This window comes from Schistocerca piceifrons, chromosome 4, assembly GCF_021461385.2.
Source record: "Schistocerca piceifrons isolate TAMUIC-IGC-003096 chromosome 4, iqSchPice1.1, whole genome shotgun sequence".
NCBI lineage: Eukaryota > Metazoa > Arthropoda > Insecta > Orthoptera > Acrididae > Schistocerca > Schistocerca piceifrons.
Window position 1 is genome coordinate 446,630,572 of NC_060141.1, and position 7,885 is coordinate 446,638,456.

Here is a 7,885-nt window from a genome sequence, read left to right on the forward strand (position 1 = left end):
GGTTCGTCCTGGTGATTGTAGTCACTACTTTTAGCATTCGTGGTGTTCTTCGTCCAAGTGTTTGTGAAATTGTGTGTAGCCTGTGATATTCACTGCCCAGTTATTTTAGTTCTGTCTCCGTGCTGATGTATAGCAGTTGATCGGTTGGCGCGGTCGCGTTGTAGCACCAGTGGGGATGCGGCGCCAGCGAGGCGTGGATAGCCATCACTCGCCGATGATTGTCGACACACGTGATTTGAGTGGGGAGTACTTTGGTTGATAGTCGGTCGGTTGTCTTGTCTGATGACGTATATTTGGCCGGCGATCGCTTATGGGTTGGCTGTGTGTGCCAACTCGTGAGTCGTTCTTGCTTTGCTCAGTCACTGCCATTAGCATTGTCTAGTTCTTCGTGTAAGTGTTCGTGAAACTGTGTGTAGTTTATGTGGTTTGACTGACAGGTTACTTTAAAGGTTATCGGCGTACTGGCTCTGAATCGGTCTGTTGGCGTGGAGTGGTGAGGAAGGACAGGACAGCCTTCACTCGACCGACGATTGCCGACACACACGTTTGAGTGGCAACGATCTTGCTTGGCCTTTTGGTCGGTCGTCTGATTAGACGACGTGTATTTGGGTCGTCCACCGCTTACGAGTTTTCTTTGATCCGTTCTGGTTGTTGTTCCAGTCTCCGCTGGTGCAAGTGTAGAGCAGAACTGATCTTGATCATTGGTCTGTCTGTCGGTTGAGTTCCCATCGGATTGAAAATGGTTGGGCCCACTGCGTGTATCACCTAAGCAAGCGTTAGTATTTAAATTCCAGGCCGAACCTTCGAACATCTGAGCGCCCTTGGGTGTACTGCCCTATTTTTAAAAATTTGTTCTTGTTGTTTGTACTTGTATGGCTTCTAACCGATTTTTGTTTTAAATTAGAGTTGATTTGCTCTTAAGGTCTGCAGCCTAGTTTGAGGTACTGTTTCACGTAAGCCCTTTCGCATTTTAAAAATTTTACTGTTGTTGAATTTTAAGTCTTGGAGCTTCCGCAGAATTTGAGTTTGAGTTGCTTGCTCTTAAGGCCTTCAGCCTAAATTAAAGAACTGTTTCACGTAAGGCTTTTGGTATTAAAAAAATAGTGTTATGGAGTTTTAAGTGTTAAGTCTTTAGCCGATTTGAATTTAACTTTTTTACTTCAGCCTAACTAAAGAACTGTTTTAAGGTAAGGCTTGCCTTTTAAATTTATGATTATGCTTGCCATTTAAGTTATTGACCTTCAGCCGTTTTTAAATTAAAGTGGCTTTTAGCCGGTAATTAAGTCCCAAAGATTAAAGGTGTGTGTTAAAAAAATTTTTTTGGTCTCTTGTAATGTTTGATCAAATAATAAAGTTGCACGTTCTAGTGTAACTGGCAGCCCATTATTTTGGCCCCGTTCCACAATTTATACTATCTGTTCTGTCCTGCGGCATTAGCAGGGCGTCTCAATCATCAAATGCAATAAACTAGACATCTGCAAAGCGGGTTTTTAAGGGTCCACAAGGTGATATATTTGGTCTAAGATGTTTCCATTTTCTTAAGATGATACATGTAAAAAAGAAAGTCGGGCGATCGAATCGGAGAACATTTTGCAAGCCGACAGTAGTCTGCGTACTCTGTGGTAGGAATCCACATGAAGCACTAGGGATGCTGGGCAGCGCAGATAATGCAAAAAGAAGCTCTGTGAGTGCCGGGCACCGAGCCGTAGCATTCCGTGCGTAACAGAGCCGCCGTGGCCGGCCGCCGCCACAGGCATCTCATTAGTCAGAGGGGGCGCCAATCAAGGCCGTGGCTGTTTGTCCGTCCCTCCACCCCTACCCCCTGTCTCTGACGCTTTCGCTGACGCTGCCGCCTTCGCCCTCGCCCGTTTCCGGCCGTGACGTCCGCGCGGACGCGACCTCCGCGCCGTATCCTCCTCCACCCAATTAGAGAGCGCCGGCGAGCCGCCCCTGCAAGACAATTAGTCGGCCGTGAGGAGTAACGTATCGCACAATAGGAGCGACTCCTTAATAGGGTGCGTGGGCGCCTCGCGCCTCCCTGCCTGCGTGGCGCGGCGGGGCTCGCCTTTCAGAGGCGCCGGAAAAAACGGCCCTCCCTCCCTCCCTCCGTCCCCCGGGACCAGCCATTGTTGGCGCCGCCTCTCTGCCGGCGCCGTGCGCCGCAGAATTCTGTTTACCGAACGCGTCAGCCGCCAGCTGGTGTGTGCGGTCAGAGCCAGAGACCTTCCGGCGGCGTTACTTCCTTACAGTCCGCTGATCTTGGCGCGCGTAACAGCAAAGGAACGTGTTTCAAGTCTGAACAATCCGATCTACATCGAAACCTACGACATTAGTAGACTTAAGGGAACCAGCATTACAGGTATTACTCTGTGAACTGCACTTTTCCAGTGACAAAATTCCTTCACCTCCTTCTCGAAGGAGGTCATGCATTCGTAATATCCGTTAACTTCTTCGTGTATGGTCCACAGCCTATATTTAATTTCCCTGCCGATGAGTGGCACATCTGAGAATTATACCCTCCTCGACTCAATGAAAGCAGGTGTTGACTGATGTGAAAATTACCGAACTATCAGTTTAATAAGTCACAGCTGCAAAATACTAACACGAATTCTTTACAGACGAATGGAAAAACTGATAGAAGCCGACCTCGGGGAATATCAGTTTCGATTCCGTAGAAATGTTGGAACACGTGTAGCAATACTGACCTTACGACTTATCTTAGAAGAAAGATTAAGGAAAGGCAAACCTACGTTCTAGCAATTGTAGACTTAGAGAAAGCTTTTGACAGTGTTCATTGGAATACTCTCTTTCAAATTCTGCCGGTGGCAGGGGTAAAATACAGGAAGCGAAAGGCTATTTACAATTTGTACACAAACCAGATGGCAGTTATAAGAGACGAGGGGTATGAAAGGGAAGCAGTGGTTGGGAAGGGAGTGAGACAGGGTTGTAGCCTATCCCCGATGTTATTCAATCTGTATATTCAGCAAACAATAAAGGAAACAAAAGAAAAGTTCGGAGTAGGTATTAAAATCCATGGAGAAGAAATAAAAACTTTGAGGTTCGCCGATGACATTGTAATTCTGCCAGAGACAGCAAAGGACTTGGAAGAGCAGTTGAACGGAATGGACAGTGTCTTGAAGGGAGGGTATAAGATGAACATCAACAAAATCAAAACGAGGATAATGGAATGTAGTCGAATTAAGTCAGGGGGTGATGCTGAGGGAATTAGATTAGGAAATGGGACACTTAAAGTCGTAAAGGAGTTTTGCTATTTGGGGAGAAAATAACTGATGATGGTCAAAGTAGAGAGGATATAAAATGTAAACTGGCAATGGCAAGGAAAGCGTTTCTGAAGAAGAAAAATTTGTTAACATCGAGTATAGATTTAAATGTCAGGAAGTCGTTTCTGAAAGTATTTGTATGGACTGTAGCCACGTATGGAAGTGAAACATGGATGATAAATAGTTTAGACAAGAAGAGAATAGAAGCTTTAGAAATGTGGTGCTACAGAAAAATGCTGAATATTAGATGGGTAGATCACATAACTATTGAGGAGGTATTGAATAGAATTAAGGGGGAATAAGAGCTTTTGGCACAACTTGACTAGAAGAAGGGATCGGCTGGTAGGACATGTTCTCAGACATCGAGGGATCATCAATTTAGTATTGGAGGGCAGCGTGGAGGGTAAAAATCGTCGAGGGAGACCAATAGATGAATACACTAAGCAGATTCAGAAGGATGTAGGCAGCAGTAGGTACTGGGAGATGAAGAAGATTGCACAGGACAGAGTAGCATGGAGAGCTGCATCAAACCAGTCTCAGGACTGAAGACCACAACAACAACCACAACGACCAACGTGGTGGCTCCATAGAGGGTCGTAGAAGAGACCAGTGCGCAGCCAGTGGAAGTCGAGTTGTGGAGGCCGGTGTGGCAACACAGTAATGTCACGGTATAATAGTAGTGGTTTGAAATGATAATTAAATGGACACCCTAGCTGGAAACAGGCGTTGATGTACTTCATTGGGGACATGTTGAAAATGTGTGCCCCGACCGGGACTCGAACCCGGGATCTCCTGCTTATATGGCAGACGCTCTATCCATCTGAGCCACCGCGGGCACAGAGGATAGCGCGTCTGCAAGGACTTATCCCTTGCACGCTCCCCGTGAGATCCACATTCCCAACATGTCCACACCACTACATTCGTAGTGCGCCTAATAGATGTTTGCCCATCATACTCATTACTCGTGGCAGATTAATCTACCAAGTCCCGTACGAGTTCGGGCATAGCGTGTGCGTTCGCACAAGAAGGTCAATGGCCGGGAAGCCATATTTTAACTATATATTTTAACTATAAGCCAGATGGATAGAGCGTCTGTCATGGAAGCAGGAGATCCCGCGTTCGAGTCCCGGTCGGGGCACACATTTTCAACATGTCCCCAATGAAGTACATCAACGCCTGTTTGCAGCTAGGGTGTCCATTTAATTATCATTTCATTTCTAGCAAAGCTGCATGGTCATCCACGGTAACTGTTCTTTCGGGAACAGATACTACCGTCATATATAGTAGCGGTTTGGGTCTTGGACTATATCCGTGCTTAACTGCCCTTGGGGGCGCCTAGTCCGTGTAGCTCCTCTGGCAGCCACTTCCTCGGACTACTATGTATGCCTGAGCTCTCGGCCGTCCTCGCCCTGTCCTGAGTATTTCTGGAACCACAGCGGTCGTGAGAGTCTCGTAGTTATTGTGATCGCCGACGTTACAAATAAACGCTTAATATCTGGATACTTAATGCGTAGCTTTGAACCTGGGGATGAACTGCTCGACAGACCTAATGCACACTGAAACTGCTTATGCTGCTAACACGTATCTCCTCATCAAATGCTTTCTTTAATTTGCAATTAGTTCTTGAGAATCGTCATAAAGTCTCAGTATACATCTGTGTTTTATTTGGCATACTGATACTGAATTATCAAATTTTTGTTCGCAGCTTACGATGTAAACGCTGTATAATCCCTAACGACCGAACGATGACGTTCTTCTGTACTAGCACAATAATTCGCCCGCAAAGAATCTTCGAGAGAAGTTGTCTGGATGCCGAGACACACTTTTGAAGCAAATCACTATATTTTCAGAGCTTTAACCCAATACATTATACCCAAGGAAACTTCAGAATCAAAAATTCTACATTTCTGAATTGTTTTTATATGGGACGCAATTGTTATTGTACATTAGAAGTAAACGATTATTTATAATTTTTGTTTAAGAATTAGATAAGGAAATACTCAAGTTTCTAAACTACCTAATCAAACATCACCTTCAATTCCTAATGACCTTTTATGCTTCAGAAATGGGCGAGTGTGTGCTACTGACCAAAGTGTGCCGAGACGCCCTTTCCAAGTGTAGACCTAGAATTTTTTCACAAATTCAGTGTCCTGGAAAAATAGGACAGCAATCTGTTACTGAATATTACTACAAAATGGTAGCCTGAGTTGCGGTAAAAGATATTTATTTGAGTGGCGACTAGTTTCGGGCGACGCTCATTTTCAAACAACCAAGTCAAAAAGGAATGTGAAAACCACATTATAGCCGTTAATAAAACCATGTAATATCGGTAGCTATCCATCTTCTATGGTTTTATTAACAGCTATAATGTGGATGCCACAGTCTTTGTTTTACATGGTGGTTTGATAATGGGCTTCGCCCGAAACTAATCGCCGCTTAAATAATGCAATGACTCAAATCTGGAGACAGAGTGCTGACATAGCCACAAAGACATTTTTCATTCGGTTGTTTCATTCGACTGTAAAAACAAACGGAACGCAAGAACAATCGGCTGACCAATCTATTGTTAAAAACACTAGGTTGTCCGATGACTATTCTGCGTGACAATTCTCGGTCGCACTCTGCAGGGCCAACGAAGATCCTGCAGCACCGTTTTCGGTGGGAAGTGTTCCATCACCCACAATATAGACCACAATTGGCTCCTCCTGAGCTTCACCTCTGCGCACATGAACCGCTGGCTGTGAAGACAACATTTTGGACAGACAACGAGCTGAAGACCACTGTAGAGAATTGATAGAAGCAAAGGCGGCTGCCTTGTATGACGAAGGTATTGTACGCGCGACCGGTTGGATCTTACTTGCAAAAGTCCTCGTAGCGTCGTATTACTCCTGTAAGGAAGCTCAACAATCTTCAAATAAACGGTCTTAACCCTTTGAATACTGCAGACGTGATGTGCCGCGGCGCTCCACCTTTCCACAGGGCCTGTGGACGTTGTTTGCCGCTGAAGTGGGGTTTCCCGTGGTCCCTGCAGATGGCATTCGCCGCGCGGCCTGGCCGGTACTTGAATCCTAATGACGGCTTATACCGCAGCCGGTACACTGCCTGTGGGCCTGCGGACGTCAATAGCTACTCAGGGCTGAATGCCGGCCCGTCACAGTTTCTTTTGTCCCGTGCACTCCCTCATATGGATGTACCGTATTTATTGTTCTGTGCCGCTGTCCCTGCTATCTGGGAAACACTCTGCTAGGGATTTTGCAGTTGCTGTTCGACATTCATGCTAGCTGGTTCGTGTAATCTTCTGCATTCTGCTTCTGTGGTGTCGTTTAGCTATCTACCATTTCATCAGGATTTTTAGAGTGCTGTCACTTTTGAGTTCCACAGACAAATGGCACATCGGCGTCGTTGCACTGACGAAGAGATACTGGAGATACTGACAAGGAGTGACAGTGACTGTGAATGTGGCACCTCACACGAATTTAATGACGATGAAGGTTCATCGGAAGAATCTGTTAGTAATACACCGCCACGTAATTCGCCTGGTAGAGCTCACCAGGACAGTTCTTCTTCAGGTTCTGAAAGTGAAGACGAATCGATCCATAAAAGGCCACGCCATAGAGTGAATGAGAAATTTGATTGGCAAAAACGTGTATTCAGTCCAGCGCTTCATGCATTTCATGACTCGTCTTCAGGACATAATTGCCAACTAGCGCCTGATTCAAGCGTTCTATCCTTTTTCATGTTATTTCTATCAGAAAATCTGTTGAAATTTATAGCACTTGAAACGAACCAATTTTTCCCTTTTCACCATGGCAAATACGTCGGAATCAGTTCGTTCTCAAGTATCCACCTGGAAAGATACAGGTTTTGAGAAAATGTATACCTTCATTGGTATTTGGCTCCTCATGGCTCGTGTTAAAAAATTGAAAATAATATTGGTCCAGAGATGTACTTCTGAGTACTCCAATTTTTGGCGAAGTTATTTCCCTTGACCGTTTTATGTTACTTTTGAGAATGTTGCATTTTAGTGACAACTCGGCCAATCCTGGAGCAGACAGTTTGTTTAAAATTTGGAATATAATTGATACAGTTCGTATGGCGTTCCGCAGTGCATTTAATCCATACAGAAAACTGTATTGATGAAAGCCTATTATTGTTCAAAGGTCGCTTATCTTTTAAACAATACATTCCTTCGAAATGAAGTAGCCGCGCGGGATTAGCCGTGCGGTCTGAGGCGCTGCAGTCATGGAAGGTGCGGCTGGTCCCGGCGGAGGTTCGAGTCCTCCCTTGGGCATGGGTGTGTGTGTTTGTCCTTAGGATAATTTAGGTTAAGTGGTGTGTAAGCTTAGGGACTGATGACCTTAGCAGTTAAGTCCCATAAGATTTCACACAGATTTTTGAAATGAAGTAGATTTGGAACCAAAACATATGTCTTGTGCGACTGTAAAACTGCATACGTCTTGGTTTCTTTGTATACACAGGTACAACAATAGCAGCTGAAGTCCATAATTTGGGGAAATTTGGTGACACTAACGAAGCTATACTTTGAACGTGGTCATATCCTGTATGTCGACAATTTGTATACACGTCCAGCCTTGTTCCTCTGG

General features: G+C 45.0%; 1 non-coding gene across 1 annotated transcript; it reads right to left on the reverse strand.

Annotated features, from left to right (window-relative positions):
• Window positions 1-4,042: 4,042 nt before the first annotated feature.
• Trnai-uau lies at window positions 4,043-4,117 on the reverse strand. Its single transcript has one exon. It is a non-coding gene; the product is annotated as a tRNA-Ile (tRNA).
• Window positions 4,118-7,885: the final 3,768 nt, after the last annotated feature.